The 18817-nt window shown below is 47.3% G+C and overlaps 1 protein-coding gene across 1 annotated transcript in view; it reads right to left on the bottom strand.

The window, feature by feature from the left end:
* BRD4 (bromodomain containing 4) overlaps positions 1-18500 on the bottom strand; it is a 101868-nt gene extending 83368 nt beyond the window's left edge. Inside the window, 1 exon segment of the mRNA XM_033198027.1 lies at positions 18401-18500. The gene's annotated coding sequence lies outside the window, so the exon portion shown is untranslated.
* Positions 18501-18817: the final 317 nt, after the last annotated feature.

The following is an 18817-nucleotide window of genomic DNA, read 5'->3' as shown; positions in this document are numbered from 1 at the left end:
GGGTAACATAATCATGTCGCAGTCATCTATTCTATTTTGATGGTGTACTTTTCAACTGGCTTACTAGTAGCACTGTGCGTGGAGTTTAACCACTTCTACCATTTTCTCTGGACTGGGTTTCCTCCCCCCCCCACAGGTATTCAGAGCCAATTTCCTACTGAATGAGATCATGTGTCATTTTACAAAGTCAAAGAAAAGATGTAAAAGTAAAATCCTTCAGGGCACACCTGTTAAATCAATCACCACCTTTCTAGCACAGCGGTATTAGGATCTTTGTACAACAATCTCCACCACGGGAGACATTAGGATCCCTGAAACCTCTGCCTCACTCACTGTCATGTCTGCAGTATATGCAGCACACACACGGGAAACCCCTCCGTTCACCATCAAATGCACGTGCAGAACGCAGAACAGTGTCTGATTACCGAGTACATCCAGCACACACATTGGACATGGATGTTGACTGAGTCCCATTTGGTGTGCCTGAGGCAGGCAGGAAATTCCCTTGGAAACAGAATCCTTAAGAGGATGGGGGTGGGGGGGAAGCACCCATGAGCTAGAACTCAATTCTACCCTACAGTAAGCAGCACTTCAAGGGCCAGGCATGGTGGCTCACGCCTGTAATCCCAGCATGTTGGGAGGACCAGACATGTGAATCAGTTGAGATCAGAAGTTAAAGACCAGCCTGAAAATATGGTGAAGCCTCATTTCTACTAAAAATACCGCCCCCCCCCCAAAAAAAAAACCAGCTGGGCGTGGTAGCAGGCGCCTGGTATTCCCAGCTACTTGGGAGGCTGAGGCATGAGAATCACTTGAACCCGGGAGGTGGAGGCTGCAGTCAGCTGAAATCATAGCACTGCACTCTAGCCTGGGTGACTCTGTCTCAAAATAAAAAATAAAAAAAAGCACCTCAAGACTGAGCAGCTCACCACAATCCTGAAAGATCATCCAGTTCACATCATAATTTTAACGAGCCTGGGGCACCTGGACTAAAGACACACTCCAGTTTACTGACTTCCCCCCCGACCTGTGCTGAGTAGCAAAAGAAAAAACGAAGTGAAGGCCGGGTGTGGTGGCTTACACCTGTAATCTCAGCACTTTGGGAGGCCGAGGCAGGTGGATCACCTGAGGTCAGGAGTTCGAGACCAGCCTGGCTAACATGGTGAAACCCTGTCTCTAATAAAAAATACAGAAAAATCAGCCAGTCGTGGTGGAGCATGCCTTTAATCCCAGCAACTCAGGAGGCCGAGGCAGGAGAATCACTTGAACCTGGGAGACAGAGGTTGCAGTGAGCTGAGACCACACCATTCCATTCCAGCCTGGGCAATAAGAACCAAACTCCATCTCGAAACAAAAAAAGAGGAAAAAGAAAAAATGGAAGTGAAACTAAATCAATGCAACTTGGTTCTCTAGCAGAAACTTTTTCAAGATGAGGTTAAATTCCACTCTTGTGAATGTCTTCATGAGAAACTCCTCAGGAGGGGAGCACTGTTTTTACTGACCAGATGTCTGGGTGAAAAGGAGACCTGTCCAGTCAGTGTTCTGCATCCCTCTTCTGACCATCCCCTCACCCTGGTGAGTACCTCCAAGGGACAGGTAGTTGCTTTCAGACTCGTTCAGGTCTCTAAACCTCTGCTGTCCTCACTGAAGAACCAGACTGAACGCTAGCCCCCTTCCTATGCTCCCAGTTGGAAAGTCTCTTCCCTCTCAGGCTGCCTTGCCTGGACGTCTTGGAGAGCACTTCTGAGCTGTACCCTGTGCTCATTACATACCATCCAGACCATCTGAGTTCATTGAGAACAAAGCTGAATATGGTGGACTCCCACAGCTTGTGCCACAGCAGTCAGGAGCTAGCAGGCTCTGGAGACAAGTGCTCCCAAGTACTTACCAGCTCTGTGACCCTGCAACCCTGCCCAAGGGACAGCTCTCCAAGCATCAGCTTCCTCATCTGCAAACCGGGATGTATATGGTTGTTTTCTGAGGACTTAAGGAATGCATAGAGTCTTAGAAATATTCGCTAAGACAGAACAATCAGCAGCAGTGACCTCAAGCTCAGGGTCTGGGGAGAGCAATGTGGCAGTGAAGTGACCAGGTCTGCAGCTCCCTACAGCACCATGGTTGACACAGAAACTGGACTGATGGATGTTTGGCTCCACCACTTTAGAATAGGCATGCAGTAAGTAACAGAAAAAAATTAAGGAAGATGTCAAGCATTCAGTCAGAAAATGTAGCTTTATACTTTACAGGGAAGCCTATTCATAGACAGCTATTTGCTACAAACCCTGAACTTTTCAGAGTCAACAAAGATAAGGACTGCTTTAAGGTGAACAATGGGAGTGGGGGGGTGGCAGGGGGTAATGGTGGTGGTGGTGTTCAGGAAGGTCAGGGGAAAGAGGCCAGAAAGGGTAACCAGCTCTCACCAGCGCAAAGGACATCAGTTACCAGAGCAGACAGGCCCAAAGACTGAAGATAGGCAAGCTGCAAGCAGCATGCTATGAAACTCAAAAGGGCCCAATAGAGAGACTGCTCCAACACTGGAAATTTAAAACTGCTTTCCTGGGATTACAGATAGGTGAGCTATTATTTTGAAATAGATGAACATGAAGGTGGTATTATTTCCAGGCAGCTGATCTGTCAGCTCAACGGTTTCCTACTGTCAAAAGGAAAACAAATGAAGAGTCTCATATACACACAACTCTAATACTTGGCAGCTTTTTATAACTGAAAAGTGCTTCAGAGCCAAGTAATTTTTAATGAAGATTATAAATGAAAACAACCTACAGACAGCCAGCACCACCTTTCACAGAACTCTTTCACGTACATGATCTTATTTCTCTTAATTACAGAATAGAAAGAGGAAATTGCTTAAGTTACAAAAATCAGGCCTGTACAGTTAAGACTGCAATCCAACTGAGCAGAGAAATGGGATTAATAAAAGCCAAGACCAATGGTAAATGAATGAGAGAAAACATCCATTGGCACATACAAGTTTAATCTTCAAACTATAGAGATTAGGGAGGGGTGAAAAGAGTCTGTAATAGGTGCTATTCTTAGAAGTAATAAGAGTTCTTTTCCATCCTCTGACTCAACTCTGCCCCAATTACAAAAGTATGAATTATTCAAGTTTATGGTATTGTATTTCCTATTCCTTCCACCAGACAGGGATGTGAGGAAAAAGAGAGTGGCACTGTGTACACTGCTTGCTGTAGCATGCCGATATCCCTAAACATAAGCATGTCATGGTGAAGAATGGTACTTTTCCACAGGCTTTCTTCCTCAATCTGCAGGTTCAAGTGCATGCATAAGCAAATGTCCCACAGCAGAGAGCACACATTAAGCCACGTAAGTGACCAAAGCATACATCTCATAAGCCTATCCACATCCAACACCACCACACAAATAATCAGGCTGGCTAGAAACCATTCAGTTAACTTCTGCAGCAAAGGCTCCATAACAACAGCAAATCATGGAGAGAGTTTACAAACAGCAGCAGCTTCAGTGAAGAGCCCTAGTATCAAGACCCTCATCTGTGGCCTCTGCAACAGACCCAATTCTGGTACATTCTCCAATTCCTTATCCCCAGGAAAGAGCACAAGCTGACAAAGTTGGGGGCACAGGAGCCCTGGGAAGGTTCACACCACTGTTGACACGTTACCTGATAACTCTGTGAAACCTCTGGAGGATTTTTACAAGGACAAACTAAAATGGGCGATCCAGCCTATTTCCAAGTTGTAAATGTCTACAAAAGAAAGATAATGTGAAAACCAGCCTGGCACAGTGGCTTACCCATGTAATCCCAGCACTCTGGGAAGCAAAGAAGGCAGGAGGCTTGCTCAAGTCCAGAAGTTCAAGACCAGCCTGGGCAACATAGGGTGACCTCGTCTCTACACAAAATAAAAAATAGGCTGGGAGCGGTGCCTCACACCCGTAATCTCAGCATTCTGGGAGGCCGAAGTGGGCAGATCACTTGAGCCCAGAAGTTGGAGCCTGGGCAACATGGCGAAACCCCGTCTCCACAAAAATACAAAAAAATTAGCTGGGCATGGTGGCTCACACCTGTAGTCCCAGCTACCTGGAAGGCTGAAGTAGGAGGAACACCTAGGCCAGGAGGCCGATGCTGCAGTGAGCAACTGCACTCCAGCGTGGATGACAGAGTGACACCTTGTCTCAAAAAGTAAAAATAAGCTAGGCATGGTGACACACATGGTAGCCCCAGCTACTCAGGAGGCTGAGGTGGGAGGATTACCTGAGTATGGGGAGGCTGAGACCACAGTTAGCCGTGATCATGCCACTGCACTCCAGCCTGGGCAACGAAGTGAGACTCTATCTCCAAAACAAACAAACAGAAAAAAACAAAAAAGCCATCAATAGCCTTTTAACCAACATCATAATAAATTTTTCTTCCTCAGAGTAAAATCAGGAAATTAATTCTGGTACCTGGTCTTTAGAGTTCAATATTTATGCCATGTGCATTTTTGTGGAGAGAGGATCCAAAGCATTTGTAGCATACTCAAGGAGACCTCCAGCCTCCTCTTAAGGAGTGATGATCTAGAGAGAAGCAAGGTCAGTCCCATTCTTAGCCACTAGACTCAACTATTTTGAGCCTCCTAAAGGACCGAATATTTCCAACCGTAAGAACTGTAGGAAAACGATTATTACAGTAGAACTTAACACTTGTTTTTGATTATGGAAATCTGAGGTGGCTTTCTGTAATGCTTAAGGAATGCCAAGCAGCAGACTACAAGAACTTGAGTATGGAAACAACTTAGTAAATAGCAAAATTACAACTGTAGCTTTTGCAGGCATGGAAGATAGATGAATCCAGTCTCCTGAAGTAACAAGTTACTCATAATAATATACCATATAAATTACATAAGTTACCATATAAATAACAAGTTGTTATTTATATAATTTGTTATTTATATGGGAGAGAGACCTAATACGACACATACAATTTCAATCTTGTAAGCATTTACTGAAACTTTATATCTACCTGGTCTCTTATCCAAGATTTTCCTGAACACTTCCTCAACTGTCTAAGCTGGTCTCACTCCTGTGCTCCCTTCAGGGCTGTTTTCCCTCCAAACTGCATCCTTCAGCCCACCCAAGTGACTCCTGAGGTTTGGCTTGACTTCTCCCAGAGCTCCTTCTATGCCTGACACAGGTAAGATTCACAGTGTATTTCATCTTCTATGAAAATATTTGGGATACACACATCCTTAACTATCTTCAGCCTACCCTTTGTGAGTAACTTAATTCTGAACTATTTTCCACTAATTCTGGTTTACAAACTAGTATGCCAATCAAAATTTCTTGCTTCAAGTTTGGGGGTACATTTTACTTTCAGTATAGCACTGTGGGCCAGGCTCATGCCTGTAATCTCAATACTTTGGGAGGCCAAGGCGGATGGATCACCTGAGATCAGGAGTTTGAGACCAGCCTGGCCAACGGGGTGAAACCCTGCCTCTACTAAAAATACAAAAACTAGCCGGGCATGGTGGCACGTGCTTGTAATCCCAGCTACTTGGGAGGCTGAGACAGCAGAATCGCTTGACCCAGGAGGTGGAGGAAGGGAGAGGGAAGGGAGAGGGGAAAGGAGGGGAGGAGAGGGGAGGGGAAAGGAGGGGAGGGGAGGGGAGGGGAAAGGGAAGGGAAGGGAAGGGAGGCAGAAAAGACAAGACGGACTCTGTCCGTTGGACAAAGCATCCCATCTAGCATGCCTCATATCAACAAGATGCCGCTGGAGCAACTACTTGGGTTAAGGGAGTGGAGGGCAGAGACCAGCTACAGGCGCCATGCTTGAGGCAAGCCAGTTAAGCATTCCCATTCTGCACATGGTCAGAGATGGACAATGACCCAACCTAGAATCCACTGCCATCAGAGAGCACTACTGGGGAAGACTCGCTCTTGACCTTGAGGTCAGAACATTAGTGACAGAGAACAAGTTCTGAAGTCATTGTGAAGCCCCTAGATTCAACTACTTCTAAGCCTCATGTGGCATCAGGCAACAAATCCCCTTTTGCTTCAGCTAACTTTGTTATTTACACCAGAGAGAGACCTAACTAATACAACCATTTCCTAATAGTCAACTGAATAAAGTTAGGAAAACAACATCTGAGAATAATCGACAAGTAGCTTACCACACATGCACACAAATGACACTCTACATACTTCTTGTTTCACCTGTGGCAAACTACTAGACCTTCACCACTCCATGCTTTTTCAACTTCCCTCACACCACCCCCTACAAAGCTCCTAAAATACAGTGGGTACAGGGAAGAAAAGAAACTACAGATCCATGCATTTCACCTGCTACTAGAAAGCGTATCCAGAACAGTCATCATTGGGCAAATGAAGAAACTGATCACAAAATGGCACAAAAAAAAAAAATCAAGGCACTCACAATTGCCATCAAGTAGCATGGAAACCAATGTAATTCACACTCCTCTGACATGACCCCCCCAAAAGAAACACATTTTATCATGTACACAACACCTAAGATCAAAGCAAAGGTTCTATGAAATATCTTTGAAAACTGGGACACTCTCTGACATTTCCCTTTTCTCCCCTATACACCAGCTGCAACCCACTAGATTTGTTTCATGACCCATGGGTTTAAAAACACACAACGAAGGCTGGGCGCAGTGGCTCACGCCTGTAATCCCAGCACTTTGGGAGGCCAACGCGGGCAGATCACAAGGTCAGGAGATTGAGACTATCCTGGCTAACAAAGCGAAACCCCATCTCTACTAAAAAATACAAAACAAAGGGGTCAGGCACGGTGGCTCACGCCTGTAATCCCGGCATTTTGGGAGGCCGAGGTGGGTGGATCATGATGTCAGGAGATCGAGACTATCTTGGCTAACACGGTGAAACCCCATCTCTACTAAAAATAAAAAAAATTAGCCAGGCATGGTGGCAGGTGCCTGTAGTCCCAGCTACTCGGGAGGATGAGGCAGGAGAATGGCGTGAACCCGGGAGGCAGAGCTTGCAGTGAGCAGAGATTGCACCACTGTACTCCAGCCTGGGCGACAGAGCGAGACTCCATCTCAAAAACAAAACAAAATAACAACAACAACAAAAATTAGCCAGGTGTGGTGGTGGGGGCCTGTAGTCTCTGCTACCTGGGAGGCTGAGGCAGGAGAATGGCAGGAACCCGGGAGGCGGAGCTTGCAGTGAAGGGAGATTGCACCATTGCACTCTAGCCTGGGGGCAACAAAGCAAAACTCCATCTCAAAATAAATAAATACATACATACATACAAAAAATTAGCCGGGTGTGGTGGCGGGCACCTGTAGTCCCAGGTACTAGGGAAACGAAGCTGAGGCAGAAGAATGGCGTGGACCCGGGAGGCGGAGCTCGCAGTGAGCTGAAATCGCACCACTGCACTCCAGCCTGGGCAATGGAGTAGTCTCAAAAACAAACAAACAAACAAACATACACACAAAGAATTATTTTCTTCCAATTAATTGGGAGGCTAAGGCAGGAGGATCACTTCAACCCAGAAGTTCAAGTCCGGCCGGCTGAGCAACACAGCAAGACCCCATCTCTTTTTAAAAAAAAAAAAAAAAAAAAAAAAAGAACTGCTTTCTCTTAAAATCCAGATTCTGGTCAATTTTCTCTGGAACCCAAACCTATCTCCCCTACTTTATATATGAAAAACTGAGGCTAGGCCGGGCGCGGTGGCTCAAGCCTGTAATCCCAGCACTTTGGGAGGCCGAGACGGGCGGATCACGAGGTCAGGAGATCGAGACCATCCTGGCCAACACGGTGAAACCCCGTCTCTACTAAAAAATACAAAAAACTAGCCGGGCGACGTGGCGGGCTCCTGTAGTCCCAGCTACTTGGGAGGCTGAGGCAGGAGAATGGCGTAAACCCAGGAGGCGGGGCTTCCAGTGAGCTGAGATCCGGCCACTGCACTCCAGCCTGGGCAGCAGAGCGAGACTCCGTCTCAAAAAAAAAAAAAAAAAAAAAAAACTGAGGCTAGAGTGGATAGGCAACGGGTCCAAGGACACAGACAGATGTTCCCTGCTGAATGTGCCCCAGTAGCCTAGTATGGCCCAGACTGGCACCCACCACTGGGCTGGCAGGTTCCACCTCCATGTAGTTTTTTTGTTTCAACTCTCATGATAACGATCTCCTCCCACAAAATGTATGTATCCTCGAACAGCATGTAAAATTTTCAAGTATGAAGTCCCCAAATTTTTCTCACCCTCTTCCGTTTTCTTTACACAAAAGAAAACCTCAAAGGCTAATTCACCCATAGACATGTATATGTTACTGCCTGAGAAAAAACAACTGGGGACATTAGCAACACACAAGGACATGAGAATTACTAGTTCACATTTCTGAAAATTGTGTAATACCAAGTCCAACACCTCTCCCCTGGTGACAGCGTACCAGTGTCTCTTGACATAAGAGCAGCTAGGAACAAATAAAGAGTTTCAGCCTTGAGTGGGGACCAAGACAAGGAAAGGTGACCACACACACTAAGTAGGAAGGGCCTGGACAGCATTTCTCACTTTTTCAGGCAGAGAACAAAACCAGCACTCCTTAGCCTCCATCTTTCTGGAGAGTCCCACGCATCTTTATACAACTAGACATGAGGCCCAGGTCAGAACCCACATGGTCCCCCTTTTGTCATTGTGCAGGCACACTGATCCCATTTTACAGAAGAGAACACTGTGGCTTACACGGAGATGATGTTAACTCCCCTGAGGTCAAGGCCAGAAGGGGGCGCGGCTGGGACTGCACCCAACAGTGAACTCCATGGTGTTCTCTCTCCTTTCCCACTCTGGTACACAGCTCCACCCAAACCCAATCAACGCTGTCTGCCACAGCCCAAGGTCCCAGAAACTTCCAGCTGGGCAGAACAGGCTAACACATGCCTGGGGCAGCGGGGGTGGGGAGGCAGAGGAGGGAGGGAGGGAAGGAATCACACAACAGTCTACACCTAAGACAAATGGGCCGCGCACGGTGGCTCAAACCTGTAATCCCAGCACTTTGGGAGGCCGAGACGGGCGGATCACGAGGTCAGGAGATCGAGACCATCCTGGCTAACACGGTGAAACCCCGTCTCTACTAAAAACTACAAAAAACTAGCTGGGCGAGGTGGCGGCGCCTGTAGTCCCAGCTACCGGGAGGCTGAGGCAGGAGAATGGCGTGAGCCCGGAAGGCGGAGCTTGCAGTGAGCTGAGATCCGGCCACAGCACTCCAGCCTGGGTGACAGAGCGAGACTCCGTCTCAAAAAAAAAAAAAAAAAAAGACAAATGAAAAATAGAACAAATGTCAAATTTATTCACATTCTCTTAATTTGAAGTTAATGCTTAGATTATGTGACCAACCTCTAAAGAAAATACATCTTTCAATTGCATTTTTTTTTTATTTTTATTTTTTGAGGCGGAGTCTCGCTCTGTCGCCCGGACTGGAGTGCAGTGGCCGGATCTCAGCTCACTGCAAGCTCCGTCTCCCAGGTTTACGCCATTTTCCTGCCTCAGCCTCCCGAGTAGCTGGGACTACAGGCGCCCGCCACCTCGCCCGGCTAGTTTTTGTATTTTTAGTAGAGACGGGGTTTCACCGTGTTAGCCAGGATGGTCTCGATTTCCTGACCTCGTGATCCGCCCGTCTCGGCCTCCCAAAGTGCTGGGATTACAGGCTTGAGCCACCGCGCCCGGCCTCAATTGCATTTTACACAAACAAAAAGCAACAACTTTTGTGGAACCGGATCCCAATGACTCCTAGTAAGTAACTGGAATTAACTGGTTCTTCTGGTCAAAAGGCCCAAAGTCAATCAGCAGTAGCCAGGCTCCCAGTCAGGACCTCCACACATCCAGCTGCCAGGATTACTCTACCAAACTTTTCCAGGGAGACCTTACACCTTCCTGGGGACCAGAATTCTTTCACCAAGCCCACATGCCAATATAATTAGAATCAGGGCCAATGGAGGCCAGAAAGATAAAAATGTTCCTGTGTTCTGGAAAAACTTTGGCCCACCAGTGCCTTCTGGCTCTCTGACCATGTCTTTGTGTTCAGATAACCAGGTTTTCATAAGATGGGTAAGTTACATTTTAGGCTTGAGGATACACTGAGCCAGCTTCCCCTGCTGGATCATTTCCCCAAACTCTGCAGCAAACATCCCAGAGTGGATGCCCCCAAAGCTGCCGCACCTCCACTAATCCCATTATCACTGTTCTTAATCTCATTATAAAATAAAAACAAACACAATCCTGCTTTCAAGCACCTCTTCCACTGGTCTCCACTCAGAGCTCACTTGGAAGAGGTGGCACCTCTAGAAGGCACCTGGTAGGCCGTAGTATCACCCAGTACCATGTCCTGGATCAGCTGGTGCACCTCCTGGCTGTCAGCAGCTCTACTCTGACCCCTGGCTTCCTCTTCCTACTTCTATTCTTCACCTTGGGCAAGGACAGCAGTAGCTAACCGTGAGAGAGCACAGCACTGCTGGCAAGACCTGTGCTGTGTGCCCTGTGAGGCACTGTCTCACTTTACTCTCATCTGAAAGATGGGCCAGTGAAGCTCTGGAAAGGCTGAGTGACAGACTGAATGTCACACAGCAGGTAACAGGGCCAAGAGTCTAACCGAGGCCTGAATGTGCCGTACTGGTGTTATCAGTCTTTGGAGCAAGGCAGCAAAAATGAGATAGGACTGGAAGCCAAGAGGCTAATCAAGCCTCCAAGGTCACCCTCCCTAGAGCATTTCAGTAAGACTGGACTGGGCTCATACTGCTGGGTCAGGAGACTTGATTTCAGGAAACAAAGTCCAACTCTGGGCAGGAGATAGTAGAAAAGTCAAAGAGTAAGAGTTTAGAGACACTTCTCACCACATTAAAAAAGACACATTTTGTTTTCATACATCATCATTTGTGGGGAAAAAAATGTTTAAAATCTCACCCCTATAAACAAGACACTGTCAAGCTCTGATTGGAGAAATGGAAATACATGCAACCTTTCCAGAAAATAAGTTAAATCAAGTTTTCAAAAATACACACCCCCCAATTCAAAGATAAAACAGAGAAAAAACCAGACGCAGCGGCAATCCCAGTACTTTGGGAAGCTGAGGCGGACGGATCACCTGAGGTCGGGAGTTTCGGACCAGCCTGACCAACATGGAGAAACCCCGTCTCTACTAAAAATACAAAATCAGCTGGGCGTGTGGGTGCATGTCTATAATCCTAGCTACTAGGGAGGCTGAGGTAGGAGAATTACTTGAACGCGGGAGGCAGAGGCTGCAGTGAGCCGAGATCGCGCCACTGCACCCCAGCCTGGGCAACAGAGCAGGACGCCGTCTCAAAAAAAAAAAAAAAAGAAAAAGAAAACTTGGAAATCATGTCCAAATGTCAAAAAATAGCAGAATTAAGTTATGCTATTCATATGACAGCTAAGCAGCCAGTTAAAATGAAACATTTTGGAAATGTTCACAATGTAGTATTTAAAAAAAAAAAAAAAAAGCCGGGCGCCATGGCTCACACCTGTAATCCCAACACTTTGGGAGGCCAAGGCAGGCGGATCACGAGGGCAGGAGATCAAGATCATCCTGGTTAACATGGTGAAACCCCGGTCTCTACTAAAAATACAAAAAATAAGCCAGGTGTGGTGGTGGGCACTTAACAGTCCAGCTATTCCGGAGGCTGAGGCAGGAGAATGGCATGAACCTGGGAGGCGGAGCTTGCAGTGAGCCGAGATCGCCCCACTACACTCCAGCCTGGGTGACAAAGCAAGACTCCGTCTTTAAAAAAAAAAAAAAAAAAAAAAAAAAAAAAGGCTGGGCGCTGTGGCTCATGCCTGTTATCCTAATCCCAGCACTTTGGGAGGCTGAGATAGGCAGATCACTTGAGGCCAGGAGTTCGAGACCGGTGTGGCCAACACAGCAAAACTCAGTCTCTACTAAAACTACAAGAAATTATCTATCCAGGTGTGGTGGAATGGGGAGCCTATAGTCCCAGCTACTTGGGAGGCTGAGGCATGAGAATGGCTTGAACCGGGGAGGCAGAGGTTGCAGTGAGCCAATCTCTGCACGGGTGATAGAGTGAAGACTCCAGCATGGATGACAGAGAAAAACTCTCTCTCTAAATAAATAAATAAAAATTAAAAACAAAGAACTTCACCACAACCCAATTGTGTTACTCAGATAGAGACAAATAACTGGAAGGAAAGAAGATGGGATTAAGAGATCATTTTCAACCATCATTTTAACATCCTATATTTTCCAAATTCCTTAAAATGATCACGCACTACTTTGTTTAAAGAAAAAAAAGGCCGGGCGCGGTGGCTCAAGCCTGTAATCCCAGCACTTTGGGAGGCCGAGACGGGCGGATCATGAGGTCAGGAGATCAAGACCATCCTGGCTAACACGGTGAAACCCCGTCTCTACTAAAAAATACAAAAAAAAAAAAACTAGCCGGGCGAGGTGGCGGGTGCCTGTAGTCCCAGCTACTCGGGAGGCTGAGGCAGGAGAATGGCGTAAAACCCGGGAGGCGGAGCTTGCAGTGAGCTGAGATCCGGCCACTGCACTCCAGCCCGGGAGACAGAGCAAGACTCCGTCTCAAAAAAAAAAAAAAAAGGCTTACGATCTCATTTTCAAATGATGTGGACCAACCAATGTTGTTCCTCTTCAGGACGAGGACAAGAATGGTACAGACAGCTGCTCTGCCCTCACCCTGACTCAGAACTCTCTTCCTCTACTTCTTCAGAGTGGACTACATCCCATGAATTACACTAAGACATGTGGACATGGTTTAATTGAGGTTGGTAGCTTGTTTAGACTGAAAACAAACTGCTTTAAAACATCACCCTTTACAATAATGGAAGTGCAAGTTTGGGGAGCATCTTCTCTATGGAGCAGCATTTCAAACTGTTCTGTAACCAAGCACAATGTAAAAAAACCAAACGGTGACCAAACCATGAAGGCAGTATTACAACATGTCAACATACTGATACCCTTGTGGTTACATTTCCTCATTCATTTAAACAGTTACTCAGTATCCCATTAAGCTTTTAACCCTTCTACCTAAGTACTAGAAAAATCAATGCCATTAAAAAGTTGCTGTGCATCCTCAAAAACTTGAACATAGATATATGACCCAGCAATTCACTCCCAGATATCTGTCGCAGAGAAACTAAAATCTGTACACAAAAGGCCAGGCACGGTGGCTCACGCCCGTAATTCCACCACTTTGGAAAGCTGAGGTGGGTGGATCACACTTGAACTCCAGAGTTCAAGACCAGTCTGGCCAACATGGTGAAACACAGTCTCTAATAAAAATACAAAAATTAGCCGAGCGTGGTGGCAGGTGCCTGTAATCCCAACTACTCAAGAGAATGAGGCAGGGGAATTGCTTGAACCTGAAACCGGGAGGCGGAGGCTGCAGTGAGCTGAGATCGTGCCACTGCACTCCAGCCCGGGCGACACAGCGAGACTCCGTCTCAAAAAAAAAAAAAAATTGTACACAAACGTATTTTAATAGCACTATTCACAATTGTCAAAAAGTGAAAACAACCCAAATGTTAACCACTAATGAATGGGTAAACAAAATGTAGCATAGCCATATAATGGAATATCATTCAGTTATAAAAAGGAATGAAGGCCGGGCGCGGTGGCTCAAGCCTGTAATCCCAGCACTTTGGGAGGCCGAGATGGGCGGATCACGAGGTCAGGAGATCAAGACCATCCTGGCTAACACGGTGAAACCCCGTCTCTACTAAAAATACAAAAACTAGCCGGGCGAGGTGGCGGGCGCCTGTAGTCCCAGCTACTCGGGAGGCTGAGGCAGGAGAATGGCGTAAACCCGGGAGGCGGAGCTTGCAGTGAGCTGAGATCTGGCCACTGCACTCCAGTCCGGGCGACAGAGCGAGACTCCGCCTCAAAAAAAAAAAAAAAAAAAAAAAAGGAATGAAGTACTGACTTATGCTACACAGCAAGAACCTTTAAAAAACAGTACAGTGAGTGAAAGATGCCAGGCACAAAACGTTACATATTGTAGGATTCCTGAAATATCCAGAACAGGCAGATCTATAGAGGCAGAAAGTAGATGAGTGGTTTCCAGGGGCAAAGGTGGTGGGGAGTGGGCAGGAGGATGGAGAATGATAGGTAATGGATTTCTTTTGGGGGGATGGAAATGTCCTAAAATTCGTTGCAGTGATGGCTGCAAATCTCCGTAAATACATTTAAAAAGCGATGATTGTATCATGTATAACAACATTTATCTCAGAACTATTATTTTTTTAAAAAGATGTTTGGTAGGATTTTACAATAATAGTATTATGCTCAAATTATACATAATTGATGTTCAATAAACGTGGAGAATGAACACGCTAATAATAAAGACTATGCATATTGAAGTCATTATACAAACATCTTTCAGTCTTTCCTTGTACATAGTAAGGGCTCAGGGACCAACTGTAGAGACAGATTGGTCAATCATGCACACACAAAAATCAAAATATTTAAAAATGTGTTCAATGTTTAAAAAAGAAGTAATCAGGTTTTCATTGACAACATGAAATTCACATTAAGAAATGCTACCGGTCGGGCGCGGTGGCTCAAGCCTGTAATCCCAGCACTTTGGGAGGCCGAGACGGGCGGATCACAAGGTCAGGAGATCGAGACCATCCTGGCTAATACGGTGAAACCCTGTCTCTACTTAAAAATACAAAAAACTAGCCGGGCGACGAGGCGGGCGCCTGTAGTCCCAGCTACTCGGGAGGCTGAGGCAGGAGAATGGCGTAAACCCGGGAGGCGGAGCTTGCAGTGAGCTGAGATCCGGCCACTGCACTCCAGCCTGGGTGGCAGAGCAAGACTCCGTCTCAAAAAAAAAAAAAAAAAAAAGAAATGCTACCTACCCATGTGTGTTTATCGCCCACTTCTCCTCCCTCTTAAAAATACTTTTTGCAGGTCAGGGTTGAACCACAGCGCAAAGCCACTCACCGCACTTCAAACTGTTAAGTGGGAAATGTCCAGTAATGCATGGAAACACACTGCATGCCAGGCTGCTCGGACTAATAGTAAGTTTACTGCAACTCCGAGGGACCTCGGCGTTATCTTAGTTAAAACTCACATTCCTTGTAAGTCACTACTGAACAATTATGTCCACAGCTAACATTTTTAAAGCAGTATTATTTGCATTTGGCATTATAGCATGCAAGATTCTTGCTCAGTTATTTCTCCAGTTTATTCATTGAGACTATTTAAGGAGCTCTTCTAGCCACAAGATACAACATAATAAAATAGGCAAAGTCAAGCAAACAAAACCCTGCCCTCATCCAACTTACATTCTGGTTTTGTCTTTTGCTTGTTTTGAGATGGAGTTTCGCTCTGGTTGACCAGGCTGGAGTGCAATGGCGTCATCTTGGCTCACCTCAACCTCTGCCTCCCGGGTTCAAGCGATGCTCCTGCCTCAGCCTCCCAAGTAGCTGGGATTATGGGCATGCGCCACCACGCCCGGCTAATTTTGTATTTTTAATAGAAACGAGGTTTCTCCATGTTCATCAGGCTGGTCTCGAACTCTCAACCTCAGGTGATCCGCCCGCCTCGGCCTCGCAAAGTGCTGGGATTGCAGGCCTGAGTCACTATGCCCGGCCCGTTCTGCTTTTTTTTTTTTTTAAGTTAACAAGGAAATCTTATCTTTCCAAACTAATCTCTTATGTATTAAATGTCAGCACCAGCAAGGAATTCCTCACAATTCTCACCTTGCAAATATACACTCTTTTCTAGACACCAAAAATCAGAAAGATTTATGAAACATCAGCAGCCGTCTCCAATGACAAGCTGATCTTTCCTTTTTACAGATTTGCCAGGAACATAAAGACAAACATGGTCTACTCTACTAGTTTATTCAAAATCAGAAACCAAAACATTTTACATTCACAAAATACGACGGACTACATGGTAGGTTTTCAGAATCAGATTTAACAGCCCAGGGTCTTCAAATCACTGAAGTGCCAAATGGTTTTTTGCTTTAAAAACAAAACAGGCAGGGCACGGTGGCTCCGGCCTGTAATCCCAGTACTTTGGGAGGCCAAGGAGGGTGGATCAAGAAGTGAGGAGATCGAGGCCATACTGGCCAACATGGTGAAATCCCGTCTCTACTAAAAACACAAAAATTAGCTGGGCGTGGCGGCGGCGCGTGCCTGTAATCCCAGCTACTTGGGAGGCTGAGGCAGGAGAATTGCTTGAATCCGGGAGGTGGAGGTTGCAGTGAGCCGAGATCATGAGATCACGCCACTGCACTCTAGCCTGGTGACAGACAGCTAGACTGTCTCAAAAAAATTAATTAAAAACAAAACAAAATCCAATTATCTTAAATCTGTAAATCTCAAGTCATTCAATAACCTGAATTGTGAAACAAGAAAATATTGTTACCCCCACCTCCTAAAGCAAAAGTGCAATTTAGTACAAAGATCACAACAACTGGCTCAAAAATGCAACTTCTGGAAACAAAGTCTAAATTCCTTTAAACAATTCAATAATTTAGTGGAAATTTTACTAAGTGGCCAATGATTCTCTTGTTATTCTTAGCTAAAAATGTTCCCTCGCTGTCCTCGACTAGTGAAGCTACGCATATAGCACCCCAGAACAGCCAAACAATCCTTAAAACGCAGCAGCTACCTTCTCATCTATCTTTCATCTGTAGGCAAAGTTCCTTATCTTCAGCAATTTCACTGGGCTGACTGCTAGCAAGATACACTGAGCTGGGCTCGACTCCTTCCAGTTAAGACAAACTAAAGCCATTCTGAGACCAGCTTACTCCAGTTTGAGCCTTTAAGATACTGTGTTTCCTATCAAAGAAAGAAGTATGGTGGATAACAGAGCAGCAATACATTTTTTTCAGGTTAGGCTTTGCCTTCTCCATTTGATCAATAGAGACCCTGAGTGGTTTATCTTTCCCTGGTTGAAGTTTTTGGGGGGAAGCGGTTGGTTATCTACAAGTGAAAAGATAATCCCCACCCAAATTAAACCGAAATAAATGTTTTATAAAACTATTGGCGGCCGGAAACGGTGGCTCACGCCTGTAATTCCAACACTTTGGGAAGCCGAGGAGGACGGAATACCTGAGGTCAGGAGTTTGAGACCAGCCTGGCCAACATGGTGAAACCTCCATCTCTACTAAAAATACAAAAATTAGCTGGGCGTGGTGGCGGGCCCTGTAGTCCCAGCTACTGGGGAGGCTGAGACAGGAGAATCGCTTGAACCCCGGAGGGGAAGTTGCAGTGAGCCGAAATCGCGCCACTGCACTACAGCCTGGGCGACAGAGTGAGACTCATCTCAAAAAAAAAAAAAAAAAAATATATATATATATACACACACACACACACACACACACAGACAAGGTCATAAAACAGATTGTACCATCAAAATCTTTCTTGAAATTAAAAACACATTCATAAATCCTTTTGAGTATCGCTTTCTTTACAACTTCTAAAAGACTACAAATTTCAAGGAATTTGTAGGGAACTTGACAGCTCCATTCATAAAAAACTCCGGACCATTGTTACAGCCCCAAAGAGCCACTGGCTTAGAGGTAAAACTGCGACTTGGTTTTTGGGACCACGGACTGGTAGAGCCCTGTCGAAGGTAAGCAGACATTCCAATTCTCGTGAAGCATACATTCCAAGAGGTCACTAGCATCCAACACACACGCAGAGAAATGAGCCCAATGACCAAGACCAGACACCCCACCAGACTGCACAAACCGTAAACAAGTAAACAAGCAAATACAAATCTTAAAAAACAAAGTGTAGTCTTGAGTAAAAGGGAGGTCAGCCACCCAGCAGAAGCACATGACTCATGCACCGGCCTGAACCAAAGTATTTACACCGTCCACTACACCAAAGTGGGGTTTCCCATCTTCAAGGAAGGCCAAGCCTTGGGGGCATCTCAGCCGGGTGAAGCCATGCTATTTCCGTTTGGGAGGAGGGGGATCATTTTATTTCGCTGAATCACAACTCCCCCACGTCCCCACCCCAAACCACCACCACCACCACCACCACACACAACACTGCAAATAAAACACGCCGTTGTAAGGATGCCGGCGAAAACAAAGCGCCCAGCAAGGGGCTGCCAGGCTGGGAGTGGGTGCATCAAGCGGGCCAAGCTCGCCCCCAAGACACCGCTCCCGCCCTCGGAGGCCTGGTCTCAGACCGGCGTGCAGCGGCAGCCACCTCCCTCTGGAGGGGACCTGCCCCTTTCTCCGCAGGGCTCCGGGGACCGCCAGGAAGGTTAGGAGATGGGGGCGGGGGCGCGCTGCCCCGACCCAGGCAGAAGGACCTGGGTGCCAGAGGCAGAGCACGCCGGGCCAGGCCCACGTGAACGCCGGGGCCGAGCCCGCCCAGAAGACCGCAGACCGGGACGGCGGCGCTCGCGGTCCCCGCGCCAGGCCCGGACTTACTCGGCCCGGGCGCGCCGCGGACCCCGCGGCAGCCGCTTCCTCCTCCTCCTCCTCCTCCTCCTCACTTGACAAAATGGCGGCGGCAGGAAGTGCCGGGCGCCTCGGCCCGCCCCCCGCCCGCCCCGGCCGCCCGCCCCGCCGCGGCGCCCGCGTCCCCCGCCCGCGCCCCGCCGGCCAGCCCGAGCCCAGATCCGACGGCACCAACGGCAGGGCAGCCGCAAACGACCCCGCCGCCCCGACACCAACGGCGCAGCCAGCCCCGGCCCGGCGCGAGCAGCGCGGGAGGCCCACAGGCCCGAGCCCGCGTAGCCCCGGCCTCCCCGCCCCCGCGCCGCGCGGATGGCGTAGGTGGCGGCGCACCGGACCCATTACGCAGTGCAGGTTACGCGGGCCGCGCCGCGAGTCCCCCCGGCTGCC

This window comes from Trachypithecus francoisi, unplaced genomic scaffold, assembly GCF_009764315.1.
Source record: "Trachypithecus francoisi isolate TF-2019V2 unplaced genomic scaffold, Tfra_2.0 Lachesis_group5, whole genome shotgun sequence".
Taxonomy (NCBI): Eukaryota; Metazoa; Chordata; class Mammalia; order Primates; family Cercopithecidae; genus Trachypithecus; species Trachypithecus francoisi.
This window is presented reverse-complemented; position numbering and strand designations above follow the sequence as displayed.